Source organism: Perognathus longimembris, chromosome 28 (genome assembly GCF_023159225.1).
Source record: "Perognathus longimembris pacificus isolate PPM17 chromosome 28, ASM2315922v1, whole genome shotgun sequence".
Lineage (NCBI taxonomy): Eukaryota > Metazoa > Chordata > Mammalia > Rodentia > Heteromyidae > Perognathus > Perognathus longimembris.
Genome location: NC_063188.1, coordinates 68753876 through 68765574, shown reverse-complemented (window position 1 = coordinate 68765574; position 11699 = coordinate 68753876).

Here is an 11699-nt window from a genome sequence, read left to right as displayed (position 1 = left end):
CCTACGCAGCATGTTCATGTAGTTCCTAAATGAGCTTTTATCTCTCTCCCCTCACCACAATCAGATTCTTCTGAGGAGTTCCAGTACATTATCCTTTCCCTGTGTAATTACCTTATCAAGCTCCAGCTGTTTTTATTCTCAGAAGGGATACTCCCTGATATACAGCTGCCTACACCCTTCGTAAGTGCAGGTCATAAATGAGCTTTTTTCTCTGTTCCCTCACCACAAATCAGATTCTTTGGGGAGTACCAGTACAGTATCCATACCAGGAAGTACTTAATTTATTAAGCTACTGCTTTTCTTAATCTCAGTGGAGATATTTACTGATAAACAGCTACCTACTCAGCATTTTCATGTCGTTCCTAAATGAGCTTTTATCTCTCTCCCCTCACCACAAATCAGATACTTCTGAGGAGTTCCCAGTACATTATCCTTTCCCCTGTGTAATTACCTTAACAAGCTCCAGCAGTTTTATTCTCAGCAGGGATACGCCCTTATATACAGCTGCCTACCCCCTTCGTAAGTGCAGGTCCTAAATGAGCTTTTCTCTGTTCCCTCACCACAATCCAGATTCTTTTGGGGAGTTTCCAGTACAGTAACCATACCAGGAAGTACTTAATTTATTAAGCTACTGCTTTTCTAAGTCTCAGTGGAGATATTAACTGATAAACAGCTACCTATGCAGCATGTTCATGTCGTTCCTAAATGAGCTTTTATCTCTCTCCCCTCACCACAATCAGATTCTTCTGAGGAGTTCCCAGTACATTATCCTTTCCCCTGTGTAATTACCTTACCAAGCTCCAGCTGTTTTTATTCTCAGAAGGGATACTCCCTGATATACAGCTGCCTACCCCCTTCTTAAGTGCAGGTCCTAAATGAGCTTTTTTCTCTGTTCCCTCACCACAATCCAGATTCTTTTGGGGAGTTACCAGTACAGTAACCATACCAGGAAGTACTTAATTTATTAAGGTACTGCTTTTCTTAATCTCAGTGGAGATATTTACTGATAGACAGCTACCTACGCAGCATGTTCATGTCGTTCCTAAATGAGCTTTTATCTCTCTCCCCTCACCACAAAGCAGATTATTCTGAGGAGTGCCCAGTACATTATCCTTTCCCCTGTGTAATTACCTTAACAAGCTCCAGCTGTTTTTATTCACAGTAGGGACACTCCCTGATATACAGCTGCCTACCCCTTCGTAAGTTTAGGTCCTAAATGAGCTTTTTTCTCTCTCCCTCTCCACAATCAGATTCTTTTGGGGAGTTACGAATACAGTAACCATACCAGGATCTACTTAATTTATTAAGCTACTGCTTTTCTTAATGTCAGTGGAGATATTTACTAATAAACAGCTACCTACGCAGCATGTTCATGTCGTCCCTAAATGAGCTTTTATCGCAGTACATTATCCTTTCCCCTGTGTAATTACCATAAAAAAATCCAGCTGTTTTTATTGTCAGAAGGGATACTCCCTGATGTACAGTTGCCTACCCCCTTCGTAAGTGCAGGTCCTAAAGAGCTTTTTTCTCTGTTCTCACCACAATCCAGATTCTTTTGGGGAGTTACCAGTACAGTAACCCATACCAGGAAGTACTTAATTTATTAAGCTACTGCTTTTCTTAATCTCAGTGGAGATATTTACTGATAAACAGCTACCTACCCATATGTTCATGTCGTTCCTAAATGAGCTTTTATCTCTCTCCCCTCACCACAAATCAGATTCTTCTGAGGAGCTCCCAGTACATTATCCCTTTCCCCTGTGTAATTACCTTAACAAGCTCCAGCTGTTTTTATTCTCAGAAGGGATACTCCCTGATATACAGCTGCCTACCCCTTCGTGAGTGCAGGTCCAAAATGAGCTTTTTTCTCTGTTCCCGCACCACAATCCAGATTCTTTTGGGGAGTTACCAGTACAGTAACCATACCAGGAAGTACTTAATTTTTAAGATACTGCTTTTCTTAATCTCAGTGGAGATATTTACTGATAAACAGCTACCTATGCAGCATGTTCATGTCGTTCCTAAATGACTTTATCTCTCTCCCCTCACCACAAATCAGATTCTTCTGAGGAGTTCCCAGTACATTATCCTTTCCCCTGTGTAATTACCTTAACAAGCTCCAGCTGTTTTTATTCTCAGAAGATATACTCCCTGATATACAGCTGCCTACCCCCTTCGTAGTGCAGGTCCTAAATGAGCTTTTTTCTCTGTTCCCTCACCACATTAAAGATTCTTTTGGAGTTACCAGTTCAGTAACCATACCAGGAAGTACTTAATTTATTATGCTACTGCTTTTCATAATCTCAGTGGAGATATTTACTGATAAACAGCGACCTATGCAGCATGTTCATGTCTTCCTAATGAGCTTTTATCTCTCTCCCCTCACCACAAATCAGATTCTTCTGAGGAGTTCCCAGTACATTATCCTTTCCCATGTGTAATTACCTTAACAAGCTCCAGCTGTTTTTATTCTCAGAAGGATACTCCCTGATATACAGATGCCTACCCCTTCGTAAGTGCAGGTCCTAAATGCGCTTTTTTCTCTGTTCCCTCACCACAATCCAGATTCTTTTGGGGAGTTACCAGTAGAGTAACCATACCAGGAAGTACTTAATTTATTAAGCTACTGCTTTTCTTAATCTCAGTGGAGATATTTACTGATAAACAGCTACCTACGCAGCATGTTCATGTCGTTCCTTAATGAGCTTTATCTCTCTCCCGTCACCACAAATCAGATTCTTCTGAGGAGTTCCCAGTACATTATCCTTTCCCCTGTGTAATTACCTTATCAAGCTCCAGCTGTTTTTATTCTCAGAAGGTTTACTCCCTGATATACAGCTGCCTACCCCCTTCGTAAGTGCAGGTCCTAAATGAGCTTTTTTCTCTGTTTCCTCACCACAATCCAGATTCTTTTGGGGAGTTACCAGTACAGTAACCATACCAGGAAGTACTTAATTTATTAAGCTACTGCTTTTCTTAATCTCAGTGGAGATATTACAGATTGACAGCTACCTATGCAGCATGTTCATGTCGTTCTAATGAGCTTTTATCTCTCTCCCTCACCACAAATCAGATTCTTCTGAGGAGTTCCCAGTACATTATCCTTTCCCGTGTGTAATTACCTTAACAAGCTCCAGCTGTTTTTATTCTCAGAAGGGATACTCCCTGATATACAGCTGCCTACCCCCTTCGTAAGGGCAGGTCCTAAATGAGCTTTTTTCTCTGTTCCCTCACCACAATCCAGATTCTTTTGGGGAGTTACCAGTACAGTAACCATACCAGAAGTACTTAATTTATTAAGATACTGCTTTTCTTAATCTCATTGGAGATATTTACTGATAAACAGCTACCTACGCAGCATGTTCATGTCGCTCCTAAATGAGCTTTTATTTCTCTCCCCTCACCACAAGTCAGATTCTTCTGAGGAGTTCCCAGTACATTATCCTTTCCCCTGTGTAATTACCTTAACAAGCTCCAGCTGTTTTTATTCTCAGAAGGTTAACTCCCAGATATACAGCTGCCTACCCCCTTCGTAAGTGCAGGTCCTAAATGAGCTTTTTTCTCTGTTCCCTCACCACAATCCAGATTCTTTTGGGGAGTTACCAGTACAGTAACCATAACAGGAAGTACTTAATTTATGAAACTACTGCTTTTCTTAATCTCAGTGGAGATATTTACAGATAAACAGCTACCTATGCAGCATGTTCATGTCTTTCCTAATTGAGCTTTTATCTCTCTCCCCTCAGCACAAATCCTATTCTGCTGAGGAGTTCCCAGTACATTATCCTTTCCCCTGTGTAATTACCTTAACAAGCTCCAGCTGTTTTTATTCTAAGAAGGGATACTCCCTGATATACAGCTGCCTACCCCTTCGTAAGGGCAGGTCGTAAATGAGCTTTTTTCTCTGTTCCCTCACCACAAGCCAGATTCTGTTGTTTAGTTACCAGTACAGTAACCATACCAGGAAGTACTTGATTTATTAAGCTACTGCTTTTCTTAATCTCAGTGGAGATATTTACTGATAAACAGCTTCCTACGCAGCGTGTTCATGTCGTTCATAAATGAGCTTTTATCTCTCTCCCCTCACCACAAATCAGATTCTTCTGAGGAGTTCCCAGTACATTATCCTTTCCCCTGTGTAATTACCTTAACAAGCTCCAGCTGTTTTTATTCTCAGAAGGCTTACTCCCTGATATACAGCTGCCTACCCCCTTCGTAAGTGCAGGTCCTAAATGAGCTTTTTTCTCTGTTCCCTCACCACAATCCAGATTCTTTTGCGGAGTTACCAGTACAGTAACCATACCAGGAAGTACTTAATTTATTAAGCTACTGCTTTTCTTAATCTCAGTGGAGATATTACTGATAAACAGCTACCTATGCAGCATGTTCATGTCGTTCCTAAATGAGCTTTTATCTCTCTCCCTCACCACAAATCAGATTCTTCTGAGGAGTTCCCAGTACATTATCCTTTCCCCTGTGTAATTACCTTAACAAGCTCCAGCTGTTTTTATTCTCAGAAGGGATACTCCCTGATATACAGCTGCCTACCCCCTTCGTAAGTGCAGGTCCTAAATGAGCTTTTTTCTCTGTTCCCTCACCACAATCCAGATTCTTTTGGGGAGTTACCAGTACAGTAACCATACCAGGAAGTACATTAATTTATTAAGCTACTGCTTTTCTTAATCTCAGTGGAGATATTTACTGATAAACAGCTACCTATGCAGCATGTTCATGTCGTTCCTAAATGAGCTTTTATCTCTCTACCCTCACCACAAATCAGATTCTTCTGAGGAGTTCCCAGTACATTATCCTTTCCCCTGTGTAATTACCTTAACAAGCTCCAGCTGTTTTTATTCTCAGAAGGGATACTCCCTGATATACAGCTGCCTATCCCCTTCGTAAGTGCAGGTACTAAATGAGCTTTTTTCTCTGTTCCCTCACCACAATCCAGATTCTTTTGGGGAGTTACGAGTACAGTAACCATACCACGAAGTACTGAAATTCTTAATCTACTGCTTTTCTTAATCTCAGTGGAGTAAACAGCTACCTACGCAGCATGTTCATGTCGTTCCTAAATGAGCTTTTATCTCTCTCCCCTCACCACAAATCAGATTCTTCTTAGGAGTTCCCAGGACATTCTCCTTTCCCCTGTGAAATTACCTTAACAAGCTCCAGCTGTTTTTATTCTCAGAAGGTTTACTCCCTGATATACAGCAGCCTACCCCCTTCGTAAGTGCAGGTCCTAAATGAGCTTTTTTCTCTGCTCCCTCACACAATCCAGATTCTTTTGGGGAGTTACCAGTACAGTAACCATACCAGGAAGTACTTAATTTATTAAGCTACTGCTTTTCTTAATCTCAGTGGAGATATTTACTGATAAACAGCTACCTATGCAGCATGTTCATGTCGTTCCTAAATGAGCTTTTATCTCTCTCCCGTCACCACAAATCAGATTCTTCTGAGGAGTTCCCAGTACATTATCCTTTCCCATGTGTAATTACCTTAACAAGCTCCAGCTGTTTTTATTGTCAGAAGGGATACTCCCTGATATACAGCTGCCTACCACCTTCGTAAGTGCAGTTCCTAAATGAGCTTTTTTCTCTGTTCCCTCACCACAATACAGATTCTTTTGGGGAGTTACCAGTACAGTAACCATACCAGGAAGTACTTAATTTATTAAGCTACTGCTTTTCTTAATCTCAGTGGAGATATTTACTTATAAACAGTTACATATGCAGCATGTTCATGTCGTTCCTAAATGAGCTTTTATCTCTCTCCCCTCACCACAAATCAGATTCTTCTGAGGTGTTCCCAGTACATTATCGTTTCCCCTGTGTAATTACCTTAACAAGGTCCAGCTGTTTTTATTCTCAGAAGGTTTACTCCCTGATATACAGCTGCCTACCCCCTTCGTAAGTGCAGGTCCAAAGTGAGCTTTTTTATCTGTTCCCTCAGCACAATCAAGATTCTATTGGGGAGTTACCAGTACAATAACCATACCAGGAAGTACTTAATTTATTAAGCTACTGCTTTTCTTAATCTCAGTGGAGATATTTACTGAAAAACAGCTACATATGCAGCATGTTCATGTCGTTCCTAAATGAGCTTTTATCTCTCTCCCCTCACCACAAATCAGATTCTTCTGAGGAGTTCCCAGTACATTATCCTTTCCCCTGTGTAATTACCTTAACAAGCTCCAGCTGTTTTTATTCTCAGAAGGTTAACTCCCAGATATACAGCTGCCTACCCCCTTCGTAAGTGCAGGTCCTAAATGAGCTTTTTTCTCTGTTCCCTCACCACAATCCAGATTCTTTTGGGGAGTTACCAGTACAGTAACCATAACAGGAAGTACTTAATTTATGAAACTACTGCTTTTCTTAATCTCAGTGGAGATATTTACAGATAAACAGCTACCTATGCAGCATGTTCATGTCTTTCCTAATTGAGCTTTTATCTCTCTCCCCTCAGCACAAATCCTATTCTGCTGAGGAGTTCCCAGTACATTATCCTTTCCCCTGTGTAATTACCTTAACAAGCTCCAGCTGTTTTTATTCTAAGAAGGGATACTCCCTGATATACAGCTGCCTACCCCTTCGTAAGGGCAGGTCGTAAATGAGCTTTTTTCTCTGTTCCCTCACCACAAGCCAGATTCTGTTGTTTAGTTACCAGTACAGTAACCATACCAGGAAGTACTTGATTTATTAAGCTACTGCTTTTCTTAATCTCAGTGGAGATATTTACTGATAAACAGCTTCCTACGCAGCGTGTTCATGTCGTTCATAAATGAGCTTTTATCTCTCTCCCCTCACCACAAATCAGATTCTTCTGAGGAGTTCCCAGTACATTATCCTTTCCCCTGTGTAATTACCTTAACAAGCTCCAGCTGTTTTTATTTTCAGAAGGCTTACTCCCTGATATACAGCTGCCTACCCCCTTCGTAAGTGCAGGTCCTAAATGAGCTTTTTTCTCTGTTCCCTCACCACAATCCAGATTCTTTTGCGGAGTTACCAGTACAGTAACCATACCAGGAAGTACTTAATTTATCAAGCTACTGCTTTTCTTAATCTCAGTGGAGATATCTACTGATAAACAGCTACCTATGCAGCATTTTCATGTCGTTCCTAAATGAGCTTTTATCTCTCTCCACTCACCACAAATCAGATTCTTCTGAGGAGTTCCCAGTACATTATCCTTTCCCCTGTGTAATTACCTTAACAAGCTCCAGCTGTTTTTATTCTCAGAAGGGATACTCCCTGATATACAGCTGCCTACCCCCTTCGTAAGTGCAGGTCCTAAATGAGCTTTTTTCTCTGTTCCCTCACCACAATCCAGATTCTTTTGGGGAGTTACCAGTACAGTAACCATACCAGGAAGTACATAATTTATTAAGCTACTGCTTTTCTTAATCTCAGTGGAGATATATACTGATAAACAGCTACCTATGCAGCATGTTCATGTCGTTCCTAAATGAGCTTTTATCTCTCTACCCTCACCACAAATCAGATTCTTCTGAGGAGTTCCCAGTACATTATCCTTTCCCCTGTGTAATTACCTTAACAAGCTCCAGCTGTTTTTATTCTCAGAAGGGATACTCCCTGATATACAGCTGCCTATCCCCTTCGTAAGTGCAGGTACTAAATGAGCTTTTTTCTCTGTTCCCTCACCACAATCCAGATTCTTTTGGGGAGTTACGAGTACAGTAACCATACCACGAAGTACTGAAATTCTTAATCTACTGCTTTTCTTAATCTCAGTGGAGTAAACAGCTACCTACGCAGCATGTTCATGTCGTTCCTAAATGAGCTTTTATCTCTCTCCCCTCACCACAAATCAGATTCTTCTTAGGAGTTCCCAGGACATTCTCCTTTCCCCTGTGAAATTACCTTAACAAGCTCCAGCTGTTTTTATTCTCAGAAGGTTTACTCCCTGATATACAGCAGCCTACCCCCTTCGTAAGTGCAGGTCCTAAATGAGCTTTTTTCTCTGCTCCCTCACACAATCCAGATTCTTTTGGGGAGTTACCAGTACAGTAACCATACCAGGAAGTACTTAATTTATTAAGCTACTGCTTTTCTTAATCTCAGTGGAGATATTTACTGATAAACAGCTACCTATGCAGCATGTTCATGTCGTTCCTAAATGAGCTTTTATCTCTCTCCCGTCACCACAAATCAGATTCTTCTGAGGAGTTCCCAGTACATTATCCTTTCCCATGTGTAATTACCTTAACAAGCTCCAGCTGTTTTTATTGTCAGAAGGGATACTCCCTGATATACAGCTGCCTACCACCTTCGTAAGTGCAGTTCCTAAATGAGCTTTTTTCTCTGTTCCCTCACCACAATACAGATTCTTTTGGGGAGTTACCAGTACAGTAACCATACCAGGAAGTACTTAATTTATTAAGCTACTGCTTTTCTTAATCTCAGTGGAGATATTTACTTATAAACAGTTACATATGCAGCATGTTCATGTCGTTCCTAAATGAGCTTTTATCTCTCTCCCCTCACCACAAATCAGATTCTTCTGAGGTGTTCCCAGTACATTATCGTTTCCCCTGTGTAATTACCTTAACAAGGTCCAGCTGTTTTTATTCTCAGAAGGTTTACTCCCTGATATACAGCTGCCTACCCCCTTCGTAAGTGCAGGTCCAAAGTGAGCTTTTTTATCTGTTCCCTCAGCACAATCAAGATTCTATTGGGGAGTTACCAGTACAATAACCATACCAGGAAGTACTTAATTTATTAAGCTACTGCTTTTCTTAATCTCAGTGGAGATATTTACTGAAAAACAGCTACATATGCAGCATGTTCATGTCGTTCCTAAATGAGCTTTTATCTCTCTCCCCTCACCACAAATCAGATTCTTCTGAGGAGTTCCCAGTACATTATCCTTTCCCCTGTGTAATTACCTTAACAAGCTCCAGCTGTTTTTATTCTCAGAAGGTTAACTCCCAGATATACAGCTGCCTACCCCCTTCGTAAGTGCAGGTCCTAAATGAGCTTTTTTCTCTGTTCCCTCACCACAATCCAGATTCTTTTGGGGAGTTACCAGTACAGTAACCATAACAGGAAGTACTTAATTTATGAAACTACTGCTTTTCTTAATCTCAGTGGAGATATTTACAGATAAACAGCTACCTATGCAGCATGTTCATGTCTTTCCTAATTGAGCTTTTATCTCTCTCCCCTCAGCACAAATCCTATTCTGCTGAGGAGTTCCCAGTACATTATCCTTTCCCCTGTGTAATTACCTTAACAAGCTCCAGCTGTTTTTATTCTAAGAAGGGATACTCCCTGATATACAGCTGCCTACCCCTTCGTAAGGGCAGGTCGTAAATGAGCTTTTTTCTCTGTTCCCTCACCACAAGCCAGATTCTGTTGTTTAGTTACCAGTACAGTAACCATACCAGGAAGTACTTGATTTATTAAGCTACTGCTTTTCTTAATCTCAGTGGAGATATTTACTGATAAACAGCTTCCTACGCAGCGTGTTCATGTCGTTCATAAATGAGCTTTTATCTCTCTCCCCTCACCACAAATCAGATTCTTCTGAGGAGTTCCCAGTACATTATCCTTTCCCCTGTGTAATTACCTTAACAAGCTCCAGCTGTTTTTATTTTCAGAAGGCTTACTCCCTGATATACAGCTGCCTACCCCCTTCGTAAGTGCAGGTCCTAAATGAGCTTTTTTCTCTGTTCCCTCACCACAATCCAGATTCTTTTGCGGAGTTACCAGTACAGTAACCATACCAGGAAGTACTTAATTTATCAAGCTACTGCTTTTCTTAATCTCAGTGGAGATATCTACTGATAAACAGCTACCTATGCAGCATTTTCATGTCGTTCCTAAATGAGCTTTTATCTCTCTCCACTCACCACAAATCAGATTCTTCTGAGGAGTTCCCAGTACATTATCCTTTCCCCTGTGTAATTACCTTAACAAGCTCCAGCTGTTTTTATTCTCAGAAGGGATACTCCCTGATATACAGCTGCCTACCCCCTTCGTAAGTGCAGGTCTTAAATGAGCTTTTTTCTCTGTTCCCTCACCACAATCCAGATTCTTTTGGGGAGTTACCAGTACAGTAACCATACCAGGAAGTACATAATTTATTAAGCTACTGCTTTTCTTAATCTCAGTGGAGATATATACTGATAAACAGCTACCTATGCAGCATGTTCATGTCGTTCCTAAATGAGCTTTTATCTCTCTACCCTCACCACAAATCAGATTCTTCTGAGGAGTTCCCAGTACATTATCCTTTCCCCTGTGTAATTACCTTAACAAGCTCCAGCTGTTTTTATTCTCAGAAGGGATACTCCCTGATATACAGCTGCCTATCCCCTTCGTAAGTGCAGGTACTAAATGAGCTTTTTTCTCTGTTCCCTCACCACAATCCAGATTCTTTTGGGGAGTTACGAGTACAGTAACCATACCACGAAGTACTGAAATTCTTAATCTACTGCTTTTCTTAATCTCAGTGGAGTAAACAGCTACCTACGCAGCATGTTCATGTCGTTCCTAAATGAGCTTTTATCTCTCTCCCCTCACCACAAATCAGATTCTTCTTAGGAGTTCCCAGGACATTCTCCTTTCCCCTGTGAAATTACCTTAACAAACTCCAGCTGTTTTTATTCTCAGAAGGTTTACTCCCTGATATACAGCAGCCTACCCCCTTCGTAAGTGCAGGTCCTAAATGAGCTTTTTTCTCTGCTCCCTCACACAATCCAGATTCTTTTGGGGAGTTACCAGTACAGTAACCATACCAGGAAGTACTTAATTTATTAAGCTACTGCTTTTCTTAATCTCAGTGGAGATATTTACTGATAAACAGCTACCTATGCAGCATGTTCATGTCGTTCCTAAATGAGCTTTTATCTCTCTCCCGTCACCACAAATCAGATTCTTCTGAGGAGTTCCCAGTACATTATCCTTTCCCATGTGTAATTACCTTAACAAGCTCCAGCTGTTTTTATTGTCAGAAGGGATACTCCCTGATATACAGCTGCCTACCACCTTCGTAAGTGCAGTTCCTAAATGAGCTTTTTTCTCTGTTCCCTCACCACAATACAGATTCTTTTGGGGAGTTACCAGTACAGTAACCATACCAGGAAGTACTTAATTTATTAAGCTACTGCTTTTCTTAATCTCAGTGGAGATATTTACTTATAAACAGTTACATATGCAGCATGTTCATGTCGTTCCTAAATGAGCTTTTATCTCTCTCCCCTCACCACAAATCAGATTCTTCTGAGGTGTTCCCAGTACATTATCGTTTCCCCTGTGTAATTACCTTTACAAGGTCCAGCTGTTTTTATTCTCAGAAGGTTTACTCCCTGATATACAGCTGCCTACCCCCTTCGTAAGTGCAGGTCCAAAGTGAGCTTTTTTATCTGTTCCCTCAGCACAATCAAGATTCTATTGGGGAGTTACCAGTACAATAACCATACCAGGAAGTACTTAATTTATTAAGCTACTGCTTTTCTTAATCTCAGTGGAGATATTTACTGAAAAACAGCTACATATGCAGCATGTTCATGTCGTTCCTAAATGAGCTTTTATCTCTCTCCCCTCACCACAAATCAGATTCTTCTGAGGAGTTCCCAGTACATTATCCTTTCCCGTGTGTAATTACCTTAACAAGCTCCAGCTGTTTTTATTCTCAGAAATGGTACTCCCTGATATACAGCTGCCTACTCCCTT